This window comes from Lemur catta, chromosome 1 (assembly GCF_020740605.2).
Source record: "Lemur catta isolate mLemCat1 chromosome 1, mLemCat1.pri, whole genome shotgun sequence".
Taxonomy (NCBI): Eukaryota; Metazoa; Chordata; class Mammalia; order Primates; family Lemuridae; genus Lemur; species Lemur catta.
Genome location: NC_059128.1, coordinates 235,512,722 through 235,539,268, shown reverse-complemented (window position 1 = coordinate 235,539,268; position 26,547 = coordinate 235,512,722). Strand labels below are relative to the sequence as shown.

Sequence of the window (26,547 nt, the reverse complement as noted above, 5' to 3'; positions counted from 1 at the left end):
ACCATTTTAACGCTGTGCTTTAATCATCTGAACTTATCAGCCACAAGCACTATCAATTTTAACACTTAATTTTTTATCACTTCAGTCCTTGTATATCTGTAGTGGTTCTCAAGTCTGACTGTACCTTAGAATCACCTATGGAGCTTTTAGCACTATCCATGCCTGAGACCAACCCTCAAGATTATTCTGATATAATTGGTTTAGTGTAGGGAGTGCCTGGGCATCTGCATATTTTAAAGTGGTCTCCTATGATTGTGTTTCGTGGTCCAGGTTGAAAGTGATTGATTCCAAAGGAAGTGGCATTTTGGAACCTTTTTGAGGTCCCTACAAGTTCTGGTTAAACAAATGTCTCACAGTAAGCACAACTATTCTTTATATTTGAATATGCTCTCCCCATCCCTCCTCTGAGGGGTGGGGTTGGGAAACTGGTGTTATATTGGGTGCCGACATTGCCTAAATTACTTTGAACTGGACTACTTACATTTCTGGGGTGGGGAACGGGGAAAGTTACGTTGGATTTTCAGATAGGATTTGCCCTGACCTGATGAGTTTACCCATTTCTGTTGACTGCCAAAGCAGTCAACTTATTTTTCACTTTTAAGCCGGTTCTAACAGGAAATAGGATATGATCTGGCCAAGGAACATAATTCAATGAGTGAAATATGCTTCCAGAGAAGAGATCTTTTGAAACGTATGGGACTGCAAAGTAAGGAAAAGTTGTGAAGAACAATGTATTAATACGCTATGGGCAGGCATGTGCTGTACAGAAAGGGAACTTGAGGATTAGCAGCCTAACAACAGGTTACTCCAGCTCCTAGAAATACTCAGCAGTGTCACTTATGGACAAGGGTGATAATTTGTTCCTGTTTCTTTCCTACCTTTTCTCACAATGATGAAGGAAGTATCAAAAGGCAGGCTGTGAAGGTTTCCTGTGAATTAAGTCCTTGGGCCCCTGCTATCCCCATTCTCCTTTGGTGAGGACCTTAGGTGACATCTCTCCACCATGGGTTTAACCTGTGTGTGTTTGGATGACTCACAAATCCTGCTGTCTGCTCAACCTTTTTCTGGTTCATTCAGTGTAACATTCCATGTCAAAGAGGTCTCTAACTGGATCTCTGCTTACTAGAATGAACTGTTTAGCTCCCTCCTCAGCCTAACCACCTGGACACTCAGCTTATACATCAAGGTAGTATAATACCACCATGTCACTCTGCCCAGGCCTCTAAGCCCTTGGGCTCAGTGTGGCCTCATCCTCCATTTGCTCAACATGTCAGACTGTTGCCCAATCAAATATACCTCACAAAGTGCCCCAGGCAGGCACTAGGATGAAAATAGTGAAGATGTTTAGATTAAAAGAAGAAAAAAGAAAATCACCATAGAAGATCTGTGTGGTAGGAGAAAAGTGTTAGGAAAAAATTCAAAGTGTCAAATAAATCTTCTGTAGAAGACTTTAACCAAGCGTTTTTTGTGTTTGCTATATAGTATATGTTTTATTCTTACATGTTTGGGTTAAAATCATTCTCCTTGCTTAGAATTAGCTTTAAAAAAAACTAAAAAGGAAAAACTAATAACTTTATACAAGTTTTGGGGTTCTATTTGTTTTTAAAGACATTGTCGTTTTTGTGGGGTCTCTTATAAATATATTACCAGTGCATGCATTCTTTCAGCTGTTTGTGGATTATCCATGGCAACCTTGTGCAGTTCCAGTCCCAGGGCAATTTCCTTTAGCTACCAAAGACTTTAGCTTCTCTGCAGTTGCTAACTTTCTGAACTCTATCTAAGAAATGTCAGATTTATTTTACTTTTAATCATAAGAAATATAAATAATAGTTACTCTAAATTTGTTATATTTAAAAACTTATTTTTGTATATATTATATCCTTTTAAGAAAATTTCTTTATGGGAGGAGAGGATATTCCAAAGTGAATTGAAAATGGTTTTCAGAATACTTAATCCAGTTGCCTTTAGTTAACATTAGTAATCAAGAGCTGGCTAACAGATTCCAATTTCAGATCTAGTGGGAACCTCTGATGGAATCTTAGAAATGCTTGTTTCTACTTGTTTATTAGTGTCTTTCAGTTTTTGGAAGTGTCTAGGCATGTGTACTCATAATTTATTTGAAGTTAATTTTTATAGAGGAAATGTGATTTTTAAAGTTAGGGTTATGGGAATTTTTGTTTTTGTTTTTATTTATTTATTTATTTTTTGCTTTTATTTATGTCATGTGTTTGGGATAACCTTCAGAGAAGGGTTCATACAATGAAAATGTGTGGTTACAAAAAGAGCTCACCCAGTATCAAAGCAGTTATCTGTATAGAGGAATTTTAACTGAAAGGGAATTTTCCCCTGGCAGGGGAAAAATGGCAAAATCCCTCAGGAAGTCAATTATTTGGTATGTTAATTCTACTAAGATATTAACCTCTTGATCTTCAATTCTGGGGTGCATTCTCTACCCTGCAAGTTCAGCTAAAAATATGCTGGAAGGCAAATTTCATAAGATAATGAAATAAAAATGTAGACCTAAGTCTGTAAGATACAATACAAATTAGAAAATAAAATCCCTCATTAAATGTATCTGACAAATCTTTTGCTCTTTTACAATTAGTAACCTGTTCTTTTGGGATGTTCATAAAATACTGATTTAAAAAAAATCAAAAAACTCTGAAAAACCAAAACAAAACTCATGCAGATAGAGAAACTTTGTGGTTGAATGATTTACCTATCCGATAATTTGTACCGTAGAGATTTTTTTCTTATTTGTACAGTTGATGAATATAACTGTGTCTGTTGGTGGGTCTCGTTTCTTAATATATTACATAGGGGGAGATCTTATTAAATCAATTACTGTAATAATTTTTGATAGATTTGAATGTTCATAAGTACTTTGAGTTTTAAAGAACAGTTCCATGAAAATAGATAATAGTGTTGTTTATTTTTAATTTCTTATGTTCATACAATTTCAATTCAGTGCAACAATATGAACAAAGCTTAATATGTGGTAATTGACTTATTATTATTAAATCTTTTGATTACTTGAAAAGTTCTGTACTATCTTTTTAATTAGAAATTAGCATATGATCAATTTCCAGTTCTTTAAACAGTTTGATATTAATACTAATATTAATTGTGGTTTAAAATGCAAATAACTTGAACTTTCCTTTGATATATTACTTCACTAGCACATTTGGCAGAGACCAAGGGGACAGAGCTTTGGTCTCTGGACATCATGTCTGCTAGGCATGATGGATTCCAGGCCTCATGGCCTTGAGCTCTCATTTGCTTTGTTTTCAGAAAGCTAGAGAATCTTGAAATGTTAGGATCTTAGACACTAAGGCCTCAATGCCCTGCATAAATATCCAAGAGGAACTCACTTCATTTTTTGGACAGATCTAATCATTCAAAAGTGTTTCCTGATACTGATCCCCTTTGTCCTCCAAACTGCCTCCTAGAAACATCTGCTGATTGATTCTAGTTTTAAACTCTGAAACCACCATACAAAATTATGTCTGATACCTTTTCTTTATAAGACCCTAAAGGATATGAAAACAGCACTTCTTCTTTTTCGGAGTAACATTTTCATTTCCTTCAACCGTTTTGCCTCCAACAGTGTTGCTTAGCCCCTCTCCAGAGTCTCTCAATGGTCTGGTCTAGAGGCATTTTGAGTTTTTTATGGTCTTACCTGATGCAGATGGATAATACCAGGGAGAATGGGCTTTCATCTCTTCTTGCTGGACAGTGTATTTCTTCTAAGCTCGACTGATTTTTGCCTACTTCACAATGCTGACTCACATTGCAATATGTAATTTTACATGCTTTTCAGGTAAGGTAGGCATCACCGATTTCTACTTTTGGACTTTCATTCATTCCGCTTGATGGTACTAAGTTTAGACTATAGGTGATACCTTTTAGTAATACAAACAGATAAAGATATAACAGTGCTTACTTACCAATCTGTGGGTGTACTAACATGCTACCTACTCTTGTTACTCTGTAGTTGGAGATTTTTAACCTAGGCACATGTCTGTTAGTATTCATTATTTGAGTTCTTACACTGGAACTTCAAAAGAGAAATCTAGAATTTCCCTCTTAAACAACATCTGTCCTTTCTTCTGTCTCTGTTATCTGATGTACCATTGTCAGTTCTGTGTAACACTGGCACACATACAAAATATTAAGCCCATTAAAATGGTTGGTTTGGAGGGAGGAGTGGGGTATGGGATAAAGGGGGACCTAATTAGTTAATTACAATTAAATTATTTTGTTAGCAACAGTGTTGAACTGTGTTACACATTTTACTATAAACAAATAGGCTTGAATTTCAAGCCTATTCAAGTCTCTACCTTAGACTATATGTACTGAAGATTCCCCAAAATTCATTATATGGAACTCTTGATGCTGACTAGATCCATTAAAGGCTATGAACTACACACCACAATTGTGATCCAAGGTGCATTACTATTCTTACTGTTCACCCCAAAACAAGAATAATTGAAGTTCTGTTTTAGTTATCAAAGCAGCATCCAGAACATTGTAAAAGCCTTGTTGTTAGAGCTAATATTTGGAAATAAATCCTATGTCTGAATTTATATTTACATTTGTCTGGAATCTGAGTAACTGTAGAGCTTAGTAGCTTGAAGTTTGGGGTTTTGGTTGTGTGTGGATGTTCCTGTGTAACCACATCACATATATTAAGTTCAACTTTCATGAAAGAGACCTGAGTCAAGTTGGTATGAAGGACTTGGTGAAGAAAGTAATTATATGTATTATATGATACCCAACTCTTTGGTTCTTTATGACTGTTACCATCTATACAAGTAACTCAAACACTGTAAATGGATTTTCAAGCTGCAAAGATTCCATTTAAAAATTATATTCAGAAGAGTTTTGATGTTGACATATTTTGCTTTAATTCTTCAAAAATTGGTTATATTTTTCCAGAGATGTATATAGTAACTCTCACTGAAACAAAACACTGCATCCCCAAATATTTCATGTTTTTGTTTTGTTTTGTTTTCCACCTCCTACATCTAAGAAAAACTAATTTCAGGTCTTAACTTTGCCTGGAGAATGAATTATGTGCCGCTGTCCACTTAAGTATACCACCACATATAGCAAATTTCAAGTTATTGGAAATGCCCTTAGAATTAGTTTTAAAAGTCGAATTAACATTTGCCAGTTTTTTAGTGTTTATATTGAAACCTGAAACTTTTCTTTATAGAAAATATTAATTGAAAGAGAAATCGGTATAATATAACAGGAATAGAGATTTAAAATCTAAACATTTTGACTTATTGAATATCATGTGCCAAAAGTTTTGAATAAATTTGTTGGAATTAGGATTTGAAATAGAGTAAAATAAACCAGTATTCTCTTTCATTTCTTTTCAGGAAGTATATATGTAGTCCAATACTTTTATCTTTTTCTCTTATTTCAACAAAACTGCAAACTATTCTTTGTTTTCTCCTCTCCCTTTAGGCATTGGTAATAATATAGCATAACATATCTGTTATTTATTTTGCATGCTGTGCCATGATTCAGGTTTCATGCCCATTTATCACCCAGCTGCAATATCCGGGAATATGGAATAAGCTGATTGGCTAAGTCTGGGTCATATTTCTATCTCTGAAGCTTGGGTAGTATTAGGTCAGTCCTACTCAAGGTACATGGAGTATTTTCCCAAAATCTGAGTGCTTTTACCAAGAAGTAGGGGAATGTATGCTTGGTAAATAAAAACATATATGTCTATGAATTTCTGCTTAAGAAGCCAATATAGAAGATACACTTCTGTAGCTATTCTCCCCTTTAAATACAGTTTCTATACAGTGACTTTCCTTTTTAACTTGAAAGGTGACAAAATCTGATTTTGTTAGTTATAGAAGAAGTTAAAATTTCAAAATATTTATCAGCAGTATTAAGAACCATGGCGATTACAGGTTTCTCTAGGGCTACTTTAGGATAAGCCTTTTGCCATTTGCCTTGTAGCCCTTGTACTTGGTGGCCCCTGGGGTTGTATAAGACTGATTTCTGTGGGTCACTCACTGCGCTGGAATTAGTGACAAAGGATAAACCTTATGTCTATCAATGGAAATGCTTGGAGAATATTTCCTTTGATATTTTTAATTCGCTTACTTTAAATGTTTTATATTACTTTAAATATTGACAGCCATAAGAGCAGTAGCAACTAATGCAGAGGGCATTTTTTTTAAATGAATTACTGGTGGAGCATTTATACTGTACAGAGGTTGTTACTGTAGGGCATGTGCTTAGTTTTAATGGAGGACATAATTTTAATTGGTACTAGGTATGTCTAGTGGGGTGAGCATTTAAGAGAGAATTATCATTCATGTATTCTCAGCCGGCATTGACTTGTCATTCTCTAGTCAGGATATAATTTTAATATTGTTACAGTGAAGTAAATTGACATTAACTTTTTTTAAAAAAAATTAATAGACTTTATTTTTTTAGAGCAGTTTTAGGTTCACAGCAAAATTGAACGGAAAGTACAGAGAATTCCCATATACTCCCTGTCCACACACACTTACAACTGACATTAACTTTTTAGTCCAGGGTACTTATAGGAATATTTAGAGATGCAAAGGAATATTTTGCATGCTCACTTCTACAGCTATAAGGCGTCTTTCTCTGTCTTCAGACCAAAAAGGGGAAAGTGTTCTAGAGCCAAGAAACATTCTCTGACTAAACCCTGACAGTAAAAAGTGAGGCCCTTTTTTGATGATACCTTTCCACCTGAACTCTGCTGCTGTGGAGGACCACATGAAGAATAGGGATGTAATGTAATCTGGTCTGGAGCCTCCTGCTGTTCTGTGGAGGACAAAACTGCAGATCCAGCTGATTGATCATATTCCAGAGCAGTGTGGTATCAGGGCAAGTGTACTGACCGTAGCAGGAGCGCTGGGTTCCTGCCTACCTCTGCCTCTATCTTGCTGTGTGGTCCAAGAGTTGAATTTAGCAGCCTCAAACTCTCATCTGCCTCCAACATTCTGTGATACTGCAATTTCACAGGATGTCTAATAGGGAATAACATCGGTTCCTATAATGGGAAAAGCCCTGTGAAGACCTGGGGTCTTGTCACAGCTTGGTCACAGACTAGCTGAGGACCATTTGTTCAGTCAGTTAAGCTTTCTGGGTCTTACGTGGTTTCAGCTATGGAAATGTGATTGGACTTCCCTGATGGGCCCTAAGGAAACGCTAAGGAAGAGTTTTTTCTTTGAGTTTTCTGATTTAAAATAACTGATTACTATGTTACATTATTGTCCCAAGAATACCTGCTTTGTGAATAAATAACTTTATAAGGGAGCATATTGACAGTTACCATGGGATACTGTTGAGCGACTCCTTTGTTTCTTCATATCAGGAATATTCTTGCAATTAATATATCTAGAGCAAGTCTTTCTGCTGGTAAGCTATTTGCTGGAAATACATTAAACACACCTGAATGGGACAGCTACTCTTTCTGGATAGTACAGTTTTTTATTTTTAAAAAAGTAATATAAGTTTTAATCAAAATATGCTATTAAATAACATCATAAAATTTTATATTTACCAGTTTATATTTTTAAAAAATTGTCTTTGTATAATTTAACATACTAATAAAGTGGAAAAAAGGGACCAGTGTCCTTTACTTTTTGGAACAGAATATTTTCCATTTAAAATTATGACTTCCTTTTTATCAAATGACTTTGGACTAAATTCTTTTTGGTAAGAATGTGATTTCTGTATATTGCAAATTATTGCTGATATGAAAGCAGCCAAGGGAACACTTTCTTGCCTCAGAGGACAAGGTTGTCTTGAGGTTTGTCCAGTGGGTTTCATTCAAAGCACCTCTTCCTGAGGGCACAGGGTAATTCCTAAAGTATATAGATTGGGGTTTACTTGAGCTAATCCAATATCTAAAGGGTATCCCATGGGGCTAGGGTTACCCTAACCATTTATTTTCTAGCTTAATGCTCAGTGGCTTGATAAAGCTACTGAATCTTCCCAAAGATCCTGGGGGCTTCCCTGATGTTATTCCTGACGTAGCTGCTGGCAAACGTGTTTTTATACTCTTCCTGGAAGTGAAACTCCTTTTGCCTTAAATGTGCAATTTCCCCTGCCTGAGAAGGTCACATTTATATAGTTCATGGTAGTATAAAAGAGGCATTCAGTGCCTTCCTGCCAAGCCATCTGACTGGACTAATGCCTACTCATTTTCCACCTCTGCTTATGGAAACTGCAGAAATTCATGGTTCTACCATGATCCTTGAGCCAACAATCTTATGGCAAATGATCATTGTAAGAAGATACCCATCTTATCAAATCAGGTACCATACATTGAACTTGGCAGGGTAAAAAGCGGTTGCTCAGACTGTCAGAATTAAACATATATTAAAGCCACCTAAATTAAAATATATCTATAATGACCATTTGAGAAAGTAGTCATTCGTTCAGCATCCAAATGCTGAGAATATTCAAGGCAAACTTCAGTGTGTTCACAGTGTAGCTTTATTAATACCTTTCTGCCACTTAATTTTTATCTCTAATAAGATTAGTAACATTTATTGAGCACTTACTGTATGTGAAATTCTTTGTATTTATAATATCCTCCAATAATTCTCACAACCTTTAGAGATGTAGGGATTTTTATCCCAATTTTGCAGATAAGTAATAGAGGCTCAGAGATACTAGGAATTGGCCCACAATTGCAGGGAAGTAAACCCTAAGGCCAGTATGCTTAGCATAGCACCATGCTGCTAACATTACTCTGCTAGTTAGGAAACTGTGGAGAGAAAAAAAAAAGCAAATCATATTGCTTTCTTATTTGCCCATATATTATGTCCCACTTTCTGATGTGAAATCTGCACTCCAACCAGATCTTCCTCCTGTGTTTCTTATCCTTCCAGCAAGCCATGCTTGCTCCTGGTGTTCAACCTTTGCTCATCTTGTGTCTGTGCCTGTAACACCCTCCCCTATTCTATCTGTATCCCAAATTGCCATAGGTGCTTTAAGTTCCAGTTTTATTCATCTCCTATATCAAGATCCCCTTGTACATTCTCTTTCGGGATTCTTTGCTTACCATTTTCACATTTATATATTACTCAATTATTATGTAACTTTCTGTATGTATGTTATTACCCAACTAGATCATCAGCTTCATGAAAGCACTGACTTTGTTTTATTACCTTTTGCAGTGTTAATATGTAGTAGGTCATTAATTTCTCAAACAGTAAAAGGTTACATCATTTGCATTTCTGTTCTGTTGGCATATGCATAGGTGGTAGGTAGTTATTAACACATTGACTGCCACACTAGAAAAAAAATTTTTTCTTTGGGGCCACAGTGTTTTATTGTGAAAACAGAATAAAAACTTCGAAAACAAAATAATCCTAATTTAATGAAAAATTTGTTATTTTTTATTGTTTTGTGTGCATGAGTTATACACAATTAATTTGTTAATATTAATTGTAACAATAAGAATATCAAAAAGTATGATTTTCAAGAACCAACTGCAGGGTTTTGCCCAGGGGGCCACCCATCACGTAATAGGTATGCTACAGCATGGCAGTGTGATTGCCTGTGCACGACATGGCTCCCAAGGTAAAGAGACGTGTGAGTTACATACGCTTCATGAGGCCCTGGGCTCACAACTAGTGTGAGTTAAATGCAACTCACATGGCAGCTAATGTGTTGAACATAATTTTATAATTGGTACAATATTGAGTACTGAATAGGAGGGGATTTCCAGATATTTCATGAGCTATTGTGAGAGGCCCATAAACAATGAGTGATGGCGTTTTCTGTATCTGCTACCTAGTGGTTTTTGAAACCTTTTTGGAGAGTCCAAAGAAATGGACAAACCTGTAATTACTTAGTAGTTACTTCGGTTTACTGCTAGATATATAGGGAACACTTTAAACATGTTTGTCTTTATTACCATATTTAATGTTTATTAACTGATAAAGCTCTAGATCATGAAGAAATATAAAGGTGGAGATGGGAGGGTGATGAAGAGGTAATTCAGATTTGTGTTTTCTTTTAAGAGATCTCCATTCTCAGTATAGTTGACACTTGTAATTTCAGTTAAAGGTTGGTACCTGGCCAGAAATGCCTGTGAAATAGCTGTGGTTTAAGCATCAACTATAAAAGATAGGGACAGGTGGGTAATTTTAACAAAAGTGTTGTCTTTATTCATACTTTTTGTTGTTTATAGCTGAGATATATATAGTTTATCATTTCTAAACCTTTGGCCTGTGGTGGGCAACAGTGACCTGAGGCATAGAATTCACTGGCCTAAATTGCATAATATAATAGATAATTTTCGGTACTATATTATGGCATAATATGTCTGATGCCACTACTGAGGAGATTAAAAGAATATATAGAGTAGTGGGGGGAAACCTTATGCATGCAGAGGACAGGGAAGGCTTCAGTTAAATCAATAGAATTTTTGACTGCAAACATTACTGTATGGAAGTGTGAGCTTCGAGTTTATATTTAAATTCATTTATAAATATGTAGTATATAAAAGAGTGAGCTGAGGAAACAATAATAATTGTATTCATGTAGAAATGAACTAGTTTTAAAACAAGAAAAATCTTTTAATAAAACCTGCGCTGTAAAGTGGAAATTGGAATACAGTACAAATTGCTGGGGAAATGGAGAAGCCAGTGGAAGGATTTAGTGCAAGAGCAGATATTAGAACTCTTAGTTTGTGACCTGGATTTGTTTTGGCTTTCAGAGGTCACGCTGACTCTTAGATTAGAAATGCAGTGTCTTTCAAAGAATAAATATAATTGAAAGTAATAATTTTAAAATTTGTTTTCTCAGGTTTCCCATTTTTTTTTCAGGTGTAAAAGCATGAGTATTCTGTTTTCAGGAGATTGAGGAAAAAATGATATTTCTTTTTCTAGCAGTTTGGCTATTTTTGTTGTCATTCTTACTCCATAAATGGAAAGGCATCTGTACCCATACATTGTATCATGCCCAGCGGTTTTTTTTTCATTTGAATGTTAATTGTTCCTTAGCAAATAATTGCAGTCCAGAATGACTTTTATTGGGCTTGATTGAATTAAGGGTATGTATGAAAATGAGTTAGTTAAAGCTTAATCTATTATCCAGAGAATTGATGAAAACATCAGAAAAGCAGTCATTCATGGGGATTAAATATTCTTCCATGTAAGTGGACAACATGGTTACCTTGGAGTCCCTTCTTCACTATGTACTAGTGACATCAGGTTGCAAAACACATGATTTTGGCATAGAAAGGGATTTTTTCCATGATGTGCCTTTGAATGCTATACTGGACATTAATATTAATACTAATTGGGAGTCTGCCTGATTGTCAGAAGTGGCACCTCATCTTTTTAAGTGTAACATAAGCATTTCAAAACACAGCACCTCAAGGGGCAATGTGTGAGTTGTGCCAGAAAGCCAGTTGCTGTGGGATGTTTGAATGGTTGCTCAGGCCACATCTTTAAGATAGGTTTTTCAGATGCCAAGTCAGATGCCCTATTTGTGGTTGGAAGCAAATAATAAGTATTTAATAGATGGCTGTTCCACATGCCATGATGAAGTTTTTAAGAGGGAATTCTGAGCTGTGCCAGATCAGTGCTGGCTAGGACTGTGGGAGGCAGTGTCCTGGGTGGGAAGCCCAGGCCTTGACAAGGGAAAAAAGAAGTGCTTAATGAGGCAGTGAGAACTAATTATGGGGAGTGGGAATCCAAGGCTCTGGGGCGGGGGCTGTGTGTGAGTGGGGGTTAAGAGGAAGCCATAGTGGGACCCAGAGAACACAGACAGACACTGGGTGGCTCAGATGAAGATCTGCCCCAGCTGTGGTCTAAGGGCCCATTGAAGTCTTCCCTCTGCAGGGCTGTAATCACACTTTGGGCATTTCCCCTGATGGCCCACCTGCCTTTCTGACACCTCACCCATTTCCATCAAGTCAAAACACTTTCTGAAATACTTGTGATTTAAATGTAGAACAGTTTATGCTAAAACTGCTTTTCTGAAGTGACTTGTGGCCATTTGTAGTAACCAGATAAAATCTGGTCTTTAAGTTTGACTTTTAGAGAACTCAAATCTATCTCAGGCAGGACCTTCAGCCTAGAAATTGACCTCTGCTCTGGTGCTGATTCCCTGGCTTCTTAAGTCTACTATGATCTCTTTATCATGTTAAGAGAGTTTTAAAATCCATATTGGCCACAGCATAGCCAATCTCCTTTCTCACCTTCCCTCCCCCGCTTTATCCATAGATAGTTGCATCACGGGTAATAAGTTATTGAACAGTAATCAAAATGAAGTGTAATTATGGTCCATTTTGGGGTACATATCCAATTATAGAAACAAATCTCTAAGGTTACTTGAAGATTAATAAGAGTTTATCCTTGAGCTCCTGGAGGAACTTCTGTGTATGGGATATAATAGAATATTTTATTTCTCAGAGAGCATGGGCTCACCTCTTAAAGATAAACAAATAAACAAATCTTTAAACCAAATTAAAAATTAAAAGCATACCATAAAAATTAATGGTAGATCTGGCCTCTCCCAATTTTGGCAGTACAAATTATATTTATACCAATTTATTTACTTGGCATTTATTTATAGTTATTTATTTACATCATGAGTTTTACTCATTTATTTTACAATATTTATTTTAATGATTCTGTATACTTTTATGGATTTATGTGAAGAAAAAGTATATAAATATGAGATAGTGTATGAGATTTTCTTAAAAGAGTATTTTTAATATTAGTTGCCTATTTTATGATAAGAACAGACTTTTATACTATTTATTTTACATCAGTATGTGGAACTGCATGCTTCCTTCATAAAATATAGTGAAAGCGTAGGCATTTAATTTAAAAGTATTTATATGTGTCCTTTGTAGTTTGCTTCAAAGATCTAGATTTACTCTTTCATCCATATCCTTGTTTTCAAAAATACGGATGAATGAGTAGTATCTTGTGTGAAGCCACATGAGACCATTTAATATTTTATTCATTCTTTCCAGCTTTTGTTTTCGTTAATAGCACTGGGTGACAACTGAATCATCTAATTCTAGATAGGATTACTCAGATGAATCATTACACATTTTTGATATTTAATGTGAAGAGCCAGTTCTTCCATATCAGTGGCTGATTAGAAAAAAAAAACTTCAGCCAAGCCATAAAATTACTGATAGCATTGATAGAGCCATAAGCCAATAAGTGATATCCAATTTCTACAGTGTATAACTTACAGATTATAAAGAAATATATTGTCATAATCTGCTAGGGGCAGGAAATTATCTCTTTTATTTGAGTGTACATTTAGTTTTACCACTGAAGCAACCTAGAAACTAAATGTGTCTCACAAAGAAAATGAAATAAGTTTTTAATTCTTAAAAATGATGTGATTTAATCAGAATATATCTATATTTGCAGTGTTATTAATGTGAAATGTTCCATTAATTTGTGCGTACACTCTTTTGCTGCTTTTGACCTTTTCTCCTATTTACCTCATACCTTGTTAGAAAATAATTTTTTGTTACCCTTTCACTGCAAGCTGCTTTCTTGTTTGTTCATTTTTATTATCTTGCTTCATTCATTATCTTCTAAACATTTAAAAGATAAATCATAAGATATTAATATTTGAATCATAGTTTATCTAGTTGAATCAGGCTATTTAAAATAACTTGAGTCATTTAAAATAACTTGAGTTTAGTCAGGATATCAATTTAACCCCATGTTTTCACATGGGATTTGCTTGTAATTCCGCACTTGATTTTAGCCAAAAGGCCAAGAAGTCATTTCCTGTAGTTAATTCTTAGTCTATGATCCTTTGTCTCAGAATTCCTGTTGAATAATTTTAGTGGCTTTTTGTTAAAGTAAAGTTGACAATACATGCCTAAGGCCACTTTCTCTAAATAGTATTAGCATAGGGATGTTTGCCTGATTTTGATTATTTGGCTGTTAATTCATTTTATTTAGGGGTTAGTTTGCTAAAGGAGAATGAGTGTCAGCCTTGTTTGAAAGGCCTACCTGACTCACCATTTTGACTGCTTTTCTATGGATCTTTCACAGAATCCTGCTGCATCACAGAAGCTGGAAGTTCTGATGTTCCATTGAACTCACAATGGAAAGTCTTGACTTGATTGGTAAGAGCTGCACTGAAGGTGCATCTTACTTACTTACCTTGGAAGCAGTGAGGCAGTCAAGAACTATGTGGTATCCAAGCTGATCTCAACTTTTTCCCATCTAATGGATTCACTTCCATATTGATCAAGGAAGTGTGACCATAATATATTTTTTCTTGTCAATTTTGTAATTTTTTTAAAGTGACATTTTAATCTCCATTATCAAGTAAGTTAAATTTTCTTTTAAAATCATGAATTTTAAAAAATTAACTGTTTCAATATCTCTGATTTGTTTCTCCACAGTAGTATGTCATTGGTAAAAGTCTGTTGAAGTCCTAGATATTTAGAGGTTGCGTACCTAAATAAATATTAAATTGCTCTATTTCCCAAAAGCTATTTTTTATATTTCTGTTGGCTTTAATTGGAAAACAAATCAGTATCAAAGCATCATGAAATCTTTCTTACCTATTAAAAATAATAGAGATATGTGTAACCGCATGGTGAAATCACTTTAAATATGAAAACCACACAATGAAGAAAAAGTTGAGATTTTAAAATATATACATGTGACAAATTAATATCAGACTCTGAAATTCACAGATACTATGACTCTTCTTTTGTATGGAAGTTATTTTCAAAGCTGTTCTTTTAGAAATTTAAAAAAAAATTTTAAAATATGGCAATAACATTTTAAAATCAGTTTTAATAATGGTTACTTAAATGTGTAGAGTTTTCCCAATCTGAGAATAAAATGTGTGATTGCTTTACAGATACTGAATACTTTATGGTGAACTAATGATTTATAAGACTGAGAAACTTGGTGTGAATTAAAATTGAGCAAATATAGTACATATTGTTCAATTGCAATTTTCAGGAAAGGAACTTATTCTTTAATTTTACTTTAAATTAAAAATTGAAATTTCTTTAGAAAGAAAAATTTTACTTTTCAGATTAAAAATTAATCTGAAGTCTTTCGTGTTTTAAAGTGTGTTTGTTAGCTTATTAAATCTGTATAGAATATCTACGTCTACCTTCTTTTAGTTAGTATATGACTGAATGTGGCTTTTATGATATGAGTATAAATACAAGGCCTCTAAACCATTCTCCTGAATGTCATTGTCTAGGATTGTACATATAGTAAAATGTATGCAATTTACTTGAATGGGTATTTATTATAGGATATTTAAACATCAACAAAGTCTTAATGCCAATTAGAAGACTGGAATTTATCGTTTTTCCTCTTTGCTGTGCTGCTCTTTAAGGCATATTTGTTACAAATACAAATTCTGAATTTAAGATGCCAGTCAGAGTACAGTTAATTATGGCTTTACTAAGTCAGCAGAATAGAATATGGAATATTCAAAAATCGATCCTGAAATTTCAAATATGTTCTCAACTGCTAATTGAGAGTTAATTATTGTGAGGTTTAAAGGTAATTACATTTGTGGCAGTATTCTGAATTTGATATAGAAAGTAAAGCAGGATAGTTTATCTGACCTGTTCAAAAAAACTAAGTCTTGAACCAGCATTAGTATGGCAGTCTTCACTAAGTAGCCATATGATCTATGATTTCTGAATGCTCATCAGTTTATTGCAGGAAATATATTTTGACTATAAACAGAAATGGACAGAAATTAAAATTACTGATAGAATTTAAGATGAAAGCTTAATCGAAGATGGCTAAGACTACATAATTCTGGCTTACATATATGCTCCTCTTAAACATAGTATTAACTGAGAGATAGAAAAGATGCCATACAAAACCAGGAGTAATTTAGGAAACAAATCCTGGAAGATGTTACTTGGCAAAAAGATGCCAGGGTTCAATAAGTCTGGGAACTGTATCAGTCAGCTTAGGCAAAGTTACATTTCAGTATCAGGAGAGTCCCCAAATGTTAGTGGTTTATGGCAATTAAATTTTATTTCTCATTTATGTTCATGTCCCTGATGAGTCTGCTGCTACTCTGTTCCATGTCCTCTTCATTCCTGGACCAAAGCTGAAGGAGCAACCTTTCTGGGATGTACAAGTCTTATGGCAGAAGGAGAAAAGAGTGATGGAACCATGGCTGTTAACATGGCTGCTTGGAAGTGGCATATGTCACTACCTCTCGTATTTCATTGACCAAAGCATGTCACACAGTCAAGCCTGTGTCATGGGGGGGGTGGCCTTGTAAGAGGAGCAGGGTAGGGAAAGTTGTTAGGGAGGGACAGTGCATATTTTAACTACCATATCTGCAAAATACCATCTGCAGCTTTTTTAGAGAGACAGTGCACATAGTATATTAAAGATTCCAGGAAGTTCGGCAGTGAATGAATCTGTTTAACGTGTAAAATTATTTGACCATGAATCCTTTTGTTGTTATCATATGGAACACTGTATGTGACAAGTTTTAAGGATTAAAGAATTGGTACAATTCAAGTTTCCTGCTGTTTTGAACCTTAGAACTTTTTCTAACATTTAGGAAAAGTTTCTAATATAGATTACAGACTTACATTATTGTTATGGAAGTAGAAGTAGTTTTTAAAAGAATGAAAATGACTGCAGACTTAACCTTCTGCAGTTTGCATACAGAGTAACAAAGGGAAATATGATACTCATAATAATTTCTTACCTATGTACAATAGGTTACAGAACTTTGACAGATACATCTAATTTGATATAGGAAGAGAGAATAAGGAAATGGGTGCTTTGCTTATTCCAGTAGTAGTATGATAATTTTACCGGATATAATGGTAGCCAAATGCCTTTGTCTACTTAAGTTTAATTTCAAGAATCATTCTAGAGATAATGAATGCAGACACTGTAGGGAGCTTAACAGTTGTATTCCAGGAGTTTTCTGAGGTACTCCACCTGAGGTCATATTCCCCATACTGTGACTTTTTTGCATTATTATCTCCTAAGTCTTCTAGAAAATTACTAGCACCTAGAACTCCTCAGCCAATATTAATTTGATTAACCTCACAGGTATTACAAAACATTGCTACCAGACCAGAGTGGATTAAGACTATATAGAGATCTAGAAGTATATAAACAATGCTTTGATAGTTTATAGTTACTTAAGACTGGGGGAAAGGAACATGCTTAGACATCTTTGTTTTTGGTTTTTTTTTTTTAAATATATAATGTCAGGTTAGAAGGCAAGACATTATGGCAAAGCATGGGTTTTGGATTTAGAGAAATCCTAGTTTCAGCAGTTTTTTTTGTTGTTTGTTTTTCTTTTTTTTGGAGACAAGGTCTCACTCTCTTGCCTGGGCTAGAGTGCAGTAGCTTCAACGTAGCTCACTGCAACCTCAAACTCCTGGGCTTAAGGGATCCTCCTGCCTCAGCCTCCCAAATAGCACACCTAACTAAGATTTTGTTTTTTAAAATGTTTTGTAGAGATGGGGTCTCACTGTTGCCCAGGCTAGTCTCGAACTTCTAGGCTCAACCGATTCCCTGGCCTCAGCCTCCCAAACTGCTAGGATTACAGGCTTAAGGCACCACACTCAGCTGGCACTTTTTAAATGAAAGAATTTGCATGATTATTTGACCTCTCTGAAACTTTGTTTTATCATTTTAGTATGAAGATAATGATCTCTACCTTTTAGGAGTGTAAGAATTAAATAAAGTAATTCTGTCAAGTGCTTGATACAGTATCTGGCACATAGCACTCAAGAAATGGTAGTTAAAAAAAGAAAAAGAAAAATGTGATAAAAGTTCAAGAACCTTTGATACCCTATAAAATACCTCTGATTGACATCTGACAGCGTATAAGCATCTAAAATGTGTTTATATATTTATATAAATGTACACACCCCCCAAGGGTTTAAAAAAAAATTGTCCTGAATGCATAAGAACCTATGCATTCTTCTGTAGTTCTATGGAAAATTGAAAGTGGCTTTATCTTTGCCACTGAGAGAAAGGGTGAATCCTGTAGAAATGTTAGCTACTTCATGATCCAATAATTCACTTCTTGCCGCTGAGAATTTAGAAGTCACAAGGACAGAGTGATGACCAAGAGTGGATATACTGTATGGCCTTCACTCTGAATAGTAATGAGGTCAGTCAGCAGCAAGTTGCAAGAAAATCAAATCTTAAATAATCTTGAGGGAAGGTACAAGAACAGGAGATGGTATCACTGAAATTTTCTTCACCATGTGGAGCAAATGGTATTTGGTTTCAGAAAGAGTCGGCATTTCTATTTCAAGATCTTCATGTTACTGTTCTCCAATGAAAGTTCAATCAATTTAGATTCCTTAGAGAGTTTCTCTATTGACATTGTCCTTTGGTACTCTCAGAATCAAGTACAACATAGTAATATCTGTTATAATTCAAAGCCTAATGCTGTTTTCTAAAATGACTTCATTTGTTTAACTTAAAATAGCACAGGTATATAAAAATTATTTTGGGGAGGTGAATTATCAAATTGTTCCTAGCTCTTCTCTTTTAAATGGCTTTTACTTACTCATTCAGATGGATTATTGGTAGAGTAAAACTACCTCAAAAATCTTTAGGGGTTGTATTAGTCTTCTTGGGCTGCCATAACAAAATACCAGAAACTGCGTGCTTAAGCTAAACATTTATTTTAAGTTCACAGTTCTGGAGGCTAGAAGTCCATGATTAAGATGGTGGCAAATTTGGTTTCTGGTGAGGGCTTTCTTCCTGGCTTGTACACAGCTGTCTTCTTGCTGTGTCCTCACATGGCTTTTCCTCTGTGTGTGCAGAGAGCAAGCGAGCTCAGGTGCTTTTCCTTGTCTCATAAGTACACTAGTTCTGTGGGATTTGGGCCCCACCCATGTGACTTCTCTTAACCTTTAATACCTCTTCGCAGGCCCTATCTTGTTACAGTGGGGTTTGGGGCTTCAACATAAGAATTTGGGGGGAACACTATTCTGTTAATAACAGAGGTAGTTTTTCTGTATCAAATGATGAAGTGAAAATGTTAAAAAATATTTTCTATGTTATGTAATCTATAATCAAGAAATCTGGTTTATTATTGTCTTCTAAGATTCTAAAAATATCTTTGATACCTTTGAGGTGGGAGACATTTGAAATTACTGAATTCATATTTCTTCCACTTTGAAGTCACTGCGTGAAAATAAGATTCTTATAAGTGAAGGGATCAAGTCTAAGAACTTCAAAATCAGAGTGATTTATGTAATGGGGGAATTACATCATTGTAAAAATTGACTTCCATATGTATTTGTTGTTATCTAGGAATAGAATGTATTTGAAAATTCTGTTGAGGAACCAGACAATTACTCTTCTGGGTTGTATTTGTTTCTGTTTACTGTATCAAGCCAATTCACATTTATTTTAAGGCAATATTCTTTTGCTTTTTGAGTCAATTGAGAATTCAAACAGGGAAATGACATGTATTTAAGATTTTGGTAAACAGACAAAAAAAGATTATGTATTTGAAATAACACCAGCAGAAGTCCTAAAATCTGGTATCATTATTTTTTGTCCTGCCTTTTTACCTACCTTATCTCCCCTCCCCCCTCCTTTTCCCTTTCTTTCCTCTGGTATCAGCTCTTAAGTTAGGTAATGGTGGTTTGAATTTCTCAAGTGATAGTCTAAATGCAATGCATTGCGTTTAGAATGTGTAGTACTTGTTTCTATTATACAGTAAGTAGTATACTTTTTCTATTAAGTAAGTTAGTTGAAGCGTTCTTGGGATTAATGATGACTAAATAGTGCATTTATTGGTTGAATATTAATGTAGGCTCAAATTTAGTGTCTTTGTTTTATCTTTGGACAATTGTATGTGTATGTGTGTATTCTCTATTACTGGAATAATTTTCAGTTTCTGGCGATTTTGTATCTGTCTAGAACTAAAAATATAATCAAAAAGAAACAAACCTTTGAGACTTAAACGCTTTTGTGCAAAAATAATTTTAAATATATTTATAAAATTTATCTGTTCACCTCTGTGTGTTTATAAACTAAGTAATAAGCTATTGAGCAGAGATCTAATTTTGTGGATGTCGGTTTAGTTGGTTGAAAGATATTTTAACTCTCTTGTTCGCTTTTGACTATAGTCTTCCCCAAAAGCTATTTATAAAATGACTCAAACTCAAAAACTTTGTATATGATGAATTTTAGCAGTGTATTTCTTCTCAACTGTAGGATCAATCTACTAATTGTGAAATTCACTAGTTAAGGATAGTATAAATATATTCAGGTATGACTTCATGCATTTAATGCTACTCTGAAAGGTGTTAAGTGTTTTTATATTGAAGTCTGTGTATATTTCCTCTGATCTCTGTTATACAAGAGAAGTGTGTTTCCCCAGGAAAATAAATGAACGTAATAGGGGTAGAATTGCTCGTAACATTTCTCTTGTCAGAATTTTCATGCATTTTAGTGTAAAATACGTAATGTGCTACATTTACTGTATATTCTGTGTATACACACACATAAATGTATGTAAGTGCATATACATATTGTTCTTTCATAGAATCTCCTTAGGATGTGAAGGGACTTAAGTTTACACTAGAAAGTCTTATTTTATGCATGGCTGTATTCCCAAAACCTAGTTGCTCGATAAACATGTGATGAATTAGTATTATAGGCATTTACATTTCATTAATTCTGCTGAACTTAGTGTTAATAAACATCCTCTGGCCTATATGGAGATAATTATTTTTCCTAGACTGAGTTCAGGGAGAGAGGTGTTCTTGTGCCTTTAAGTTTGCAGTTAGTCCTATAATCAATAAGTGTTAGCTGGCCTGAGAACTTCAGATGAGCAGCAAAAAATTTCTGGGTACTTGTTACCTCGTTTTTAGTGTACATTGAATTAGGAAATGTTAGTCTTCTTAGTCTTCTAACAAGTGCTTCTTTTAACACTTCACCAGCGGTGACCCTGTGAGTGGAGCACATGTGAATGAAGGTTGTGAGATTTAAGGTAGGCAAATTGGTTCTGCTGGGCTTGAACAGATGTAATGTGGTACCTGGCGTCATTCAATTGGTATGTACCATAAGGTTGACTAAAGTGTACTTTTAGGTGTTTTATTATGGGGAATATTTTTAGGCTATTTCTGTATTCAAATGGATCTATGAAGATGATAGATAAGAATGTTGTGTCTTGGTTTTGTATTGATTTTTATAACCTGCTTAGCTTAATTTGCAATTGTTCTGCCTCTGCGATGGCTATTCCCACAAAACAGATAAATTACATAATGGTTTCAGTGTTCCTTAATATTTACTATAAGCTCATTTATTACCAAAAGTCTCCTCAAGGTGGAAGCATTCCACTTTAGGTAATATTTTAATGAGTGCACAGATTTCTTGAGAGAGCCAGTGAGATATGGAGGAGCTAGCTTAGCTTCTAAACAGGACCTAGCTACCATGAATGTGGTGAGCACTGCCCTGAGTTGTGCCACACTAACTACATTGAAGAATTGCCAAATAATAGAGACAGTAAAACCTACAAAATGCGAGATATATCCATGTGCAGAGTAGAATATACCCTTCTATCCATTGAGGCCCTGCTTGGTTGCACATATTCATGAAAACTCTGTCCATGCCTTCAGTATAGTTTTTGAATACCACTATGTTTTCAGCATTGTCAGAGTTACTAAATCATCAAATAGGTGTATTACAAAGAGTCAATAGAGAAAAGTTTGAGATCAGCAGCTTCTGTCAATCCCCTTAAATACCAAACCTCTTTTTATAGCAATCATTTTGTTGGGCTGTTTGAAGGATGGAAGCATACGGATCATCTTTCAATTCATTTAGTGGAGTGAACATTTAAATCAATGTGATAAAATTTTCCAGTTTGAGAGTTTAGTTGTTCCTGTTAAAATGAGGGGTGTTGCCTTTATTATTCACTTAGAGTTTCACTTTTTAGAGAACATAAATCTTTCTAATAAGGCTGTTATAATATATCTTATTGATAGCGATGGTGTCCCAGTCGTGTCTCTTTTTATGAGTATCTCCTTACTCAGCAAAATCATAAAATTTTTAACCAATTATTTCCATTGTGATAAAATATTTTATACATTGAAGTTTATAATGTGCTCCTGAAAAAAATATTTTAGAACTTTTACTTCCAAAGTTTATAAATACCCTTATTCTTACCTCTAGACTTTCAAGTGTGTAATGCTTGCTATTGCTTCCTGCAGATTAATATACATAGATGGAAACTTAAGGGTTTCCTTGTAGGAGATGGATTTAAATGTATCACTTTTTTTTTTTTTTTTTAAAGCTGTAGGGCCATCTTTTAGAAGCGTGGGCTGTGGAGTCAGATGGACCCAAGACTAAACCAAACTCAGCTGTTTACTGTTATTGGGCTGTGGGAAAGTTACTTAGCTTCTTTGGGGAAAATACAGACCATGTTAAGAGTTGTTAAGAGGAATAAAAGTGCTGGAGGTTATGATGCCAACCCAGCACATGGCAAGAACTGTTAAGAGAATGTGTTTGTTCTTAAAATGAGCTATGACTTTTTTGCTTCTTAACTGTTCTTTGAAATTTAATGTCAGGCCTGCTATTGTCTCCACAACAAGGGAAATGTTCAGGCTCAAATTACACATCTTTATTATGTTGAGAAAGTCTTTATTAAATACAAGATAGACTTGCTTTAAATCATTAAGAAAAAATCAATAGCATTTACTCTTAATACTGTTAGGTATCTTAAAATATTTTCTGTACAATCATAAGGATAGAAGTTTGATTTTATTTTAATTGTACTTCTGTTAATTTTGTAATTTTATTAAAGCCCAAACATAAAAAAATATTGGGAGATAAGACAGCTGTCATTCAGTGGATTATGGTTATTTAGGGATATTATTGCTGCATACTATTGGTATTAACAAAATTACCACCCCAAACATGTAAATTTTTAAGCATAACAGTAAATTTTTATAGTGTAGATAATTTTCTTCAAAGACTATAATTATTTTAACAAAACAAGGAGATATTGAATTCTTAATGAGAATTCATTAAATATGGGAATTTAAAGTATGAGAGCTTTTTAAGAAATTATTATACCCTGATAACTATAAAAAAACTTAAAAATTGAGTTAGTTAATTCAATCATGACTATACTCTGCTAGTTAATTCACAAATTAGAAAAGACATACAAAATTTTCCTTAATTTTAAGTCAGTGGTTTAGCATTTCAGGATTAATTGGTCCAAGAGGAGAAAGCATTTTTCTCCATCTGCAGAAAATGCTACCTCTTTGAAAATACTTGCTTTCTAATATTTTTCATGCACATGAGCATAAAAACCAATGTAAAATGTTTTCTGTCCCTCATATCAGTAACTATTTTGTTTATTAATTTTGAATCTCTCTCAACAATTAATATATTTAAACTTGTCTTGAGGATAATTTAGTACCTTCTGTGATCCCTTCTAAAAGGTGCTCTGTTAGTATGTATGTGTTAGGTGTTTGTGGTCCTTTTCTAGCAATTTCGCCTTTTCTTAATTGAGCATATAAACATCCAAACCATAAACAGCATAAATTTTAGACTTTAATTATATATTAATACTTTAAAAATTATTACTGTACGTTGAGAAATCTAAGCCTGTCCAGCCCACTTGTGAGAGTCTTTACGCTCTGAATCATCGTTAGCCCTCTCTAATCTTTCTCCAGTTCTCTTCTGTTTCTTTTTAGAAACTGAACTGTCTACGGTAATCTCACTGGAAAAATGTTTAGCTGAAAGACAAAGTAATATATTTTCTGTCCCTCTGTATTTCTAATAAATATTTACTAGAATTACTATGTGCAAGGCAATGTGTTAGACATTGTCACGGTCATATGTGATAATACAGTAAACTCTAATTAGGCACAAATAAACCTCGTTAAGAGTTCTGAGGAAGATCCTAAATCCCACTAGGGATATGAAGGAAGACTACACAGAGGAGGAAATACAGAAAAGTCTGGAAAGGTGAATTTTTGCCAGTTGGATGGGATATATGTAAAGTTAAAATGGGCAACTTTGGTGAAAAGGCAGGGTAAGTTTACTCCACCCCCTCACAACAAAAAACAGATGAACCGCTGAAAATTTTTGAGGAGATGATATAAATGGGATGATTTGGAAGGAAAAAGAGGTAGGCATTGGAAAGTTTGGTTTGGGGAGCTTTGTCATTATCCTAGATAAGAAGAAATTCATTCTTCTGGTAGGATGTTGACAGTTGTGAATATGACTGTTATGAGAGACGTTATGAAGGTTATACTCTGGATGTATCTTGAAATATTCTGGATTAAGATATTCAGCTCACAAAATCAAATTAAGTCTTTCTAATTTGTAGGGCAAAAAGTAATGCATACTCAGTTTTAAGGATTCCTTCAGTAAAGATTTTCTGAAACACTACTATTTAGCGTGTGTGTGTGTGTGTGTTTAGTAATTGTAAATTTAGTTTTCACTGTATTTCTCAAAGAATATGCATTCTATGTATCTGTTACTTGCACCAATTTAGAAACTACTCATCTACGGAACTTAGCAATAATTGAACTTGTTTTGGGGGTATAAAGGGGGTTAGTAAGAGGGAAGGAAGGCAGTGGAGGGTGTTGAAAAGGAAGTGAGGGATAGATCTTTAATTTAATCTAATTTCAGAAGAGTGCTAATAACTGCTACCAGAAGTAAGGAGATAGTAGTAGAAACCGATTTATGGGAGGGCGTTACAGCAAGTGTTACAGCGAATGGTCCCGAGGACAAACCGAGTGGCACACAGAGAGTTGGAGAATCAAGGTTTATTCGCCAGCAGGCTCAGAGGGTCTTGCCACCAAATTCTGAGCACCCCCCCAGCCCCCCACCCCCGTCTACCCAATTTTTCCCACTTTTATTAAGTTGGGGTGATCCAAGGGGTGGGGTCTCAGGTGACTAATGCCTGCCAGGTAATAGGTTAGTATTATGTTGATGCACCAGGTAATAGGTTTAGTGTTATGCTGATGTGCCAGGTAATAGCTTAGTTGATGGGCCAGGTGTTAGGTTAGTATTATGCTGATGCGGGTCTTCCGTGAGGGGTGGGTGGGTCTCAGGTGGCTGCTGTGCTAAGTAATAGATGGGGGTTTTCCATATCAAGGGGAAGGTGAAATTTGGGATGGATTGGCTTTGAAACACAGAGAAGATATCCATATGATTCTGTTTAGGATGTAGTTATAAATTTGAGATGAGTTTGGAAGAGATTCAGGCTGAAGATAAAGTTTGAGAGAGAGGTAGATCTGAAACTTTGGAAATTGGTGAAAGTAGATAATATGCCCAAGAACGGAACTTTTGAAAGTACCTACCTATTCTTTGTTAAGGGAAGTCTGAGGGAAAGAAAAACAATCAGATCTGTTGTGGGAAATGCAATGGAGTATAGTGTTATGCGAAATAAGGAAGAGTTTCACAATGTGCAATGTTGAAAAATTTAGAGAAATCCAAATGCTTAAAAATGTTATTACATTTGGGTTAATGATTCAGGGGTGAACAACATACCTTTGGAGAAAGCAATTTTTATAGAGTGGTCAAGGAAGAAGCAATGTTGTATAATGTTTCCAATATTCCCCCTGTCAGTGCCAATTCTTGGTTCTCTTTTTAGCCGAAATTGTATGTTGAGTCACTGTCTTCATGGAGTAATCAATCTATAATAATTTATAAATCCACTCCTTGGGAGCTTAGAACTCATCTTCTATAAATGTAGTTGTAATATTGTTTTCTTTAAATATGTTACTTTACATGGTTTTAAGTCAAAGCTTATCCAGGTACTAATATCATTTCCTCAAATGTACTGGAGTGACTTTCTTTAAAATGCCATCAGCAAACATACTTCTTAAATCCCTCACCCACAGGACTTATATTTATTATAATTGGCATTACAGAGGGATGAATAATGAATTCTCTGTCATTACCAACTCTTCTTTTATACTAAATATAGTGATACTTTAAATAAGGGCTACTCTTTTAATAAAAATCCTGTAGAAAGCTCTTTGGAGTAGTTGGGCCACCTGCATATGCAGTTTCTAAGCTGAGAACCAGATAATAGCCATTTTTGTTTTCATATGCAGAGAATGGTGGTAAAGGTATAAAAGACTCATTCTAGGTAGTAATGATTATAGTCATAAAAACTGCAACTGTTATTTGTATTTTATGTACTAATTTCTATGTGTATATGTATGTGTATGTGTTTATATATATATTTCTCCTAATCTTCACAATGACCCTTAGATGTAGATGTCATTATTTCCATTTTATAAATGAGAGAACTGTGATTCAGAACACTATAAATGAATTGTCTGTGCTTCTTGACTAAGTAAAAACAGAGCTAGGAATCAAATCCAATTTCTGACTTTCAAAGATTATGTTTTTTGCATGGTCTGTGTAGTTTTATGATGTATTTGAAATTTGAGCTGTAATATCCTTGATGGCAACTACTCACCCCAGTTTGGGAGCTCAGGGCCTCATTACTTTCTTACTCTTTTCCACCAACGCCAGAAGAAGAGATCACTACTTTTCATATTGCCATATGCCA

The 26,547-nt window shown here is 34.7% G+C and overlaps 1 protein-coding gene across 8 annotated transcripts in view; it reads left to right on the top strand.

Moving 5' to 3' along the window:
• The window catches only part of BBX (BBX high mobility group box domain containing), a 262,244-nt gene that overhangs the window by 94,302 nt on the left and 141,395 nt on the right, over positions 1 to 26,547 (top strand). For 7 of the 8 annotated variants that reach the window (XM_045540360.1, XM_045540353.1, XM_045540356.1 and 4 more), the window contains exon 3: positions 14,058 to 14,131. The gene's annotated coding sequence lies outside the window, so the exon portion shown is untranslated. Of the gene's footprint in view, positions 1 to 10,083; positions 10,154 to 14,057; positions 14,132 to 26,547 lie in introns of those variants that run through there. The other variant, XM_045540359.1, reaches the window with a different exon arrangement.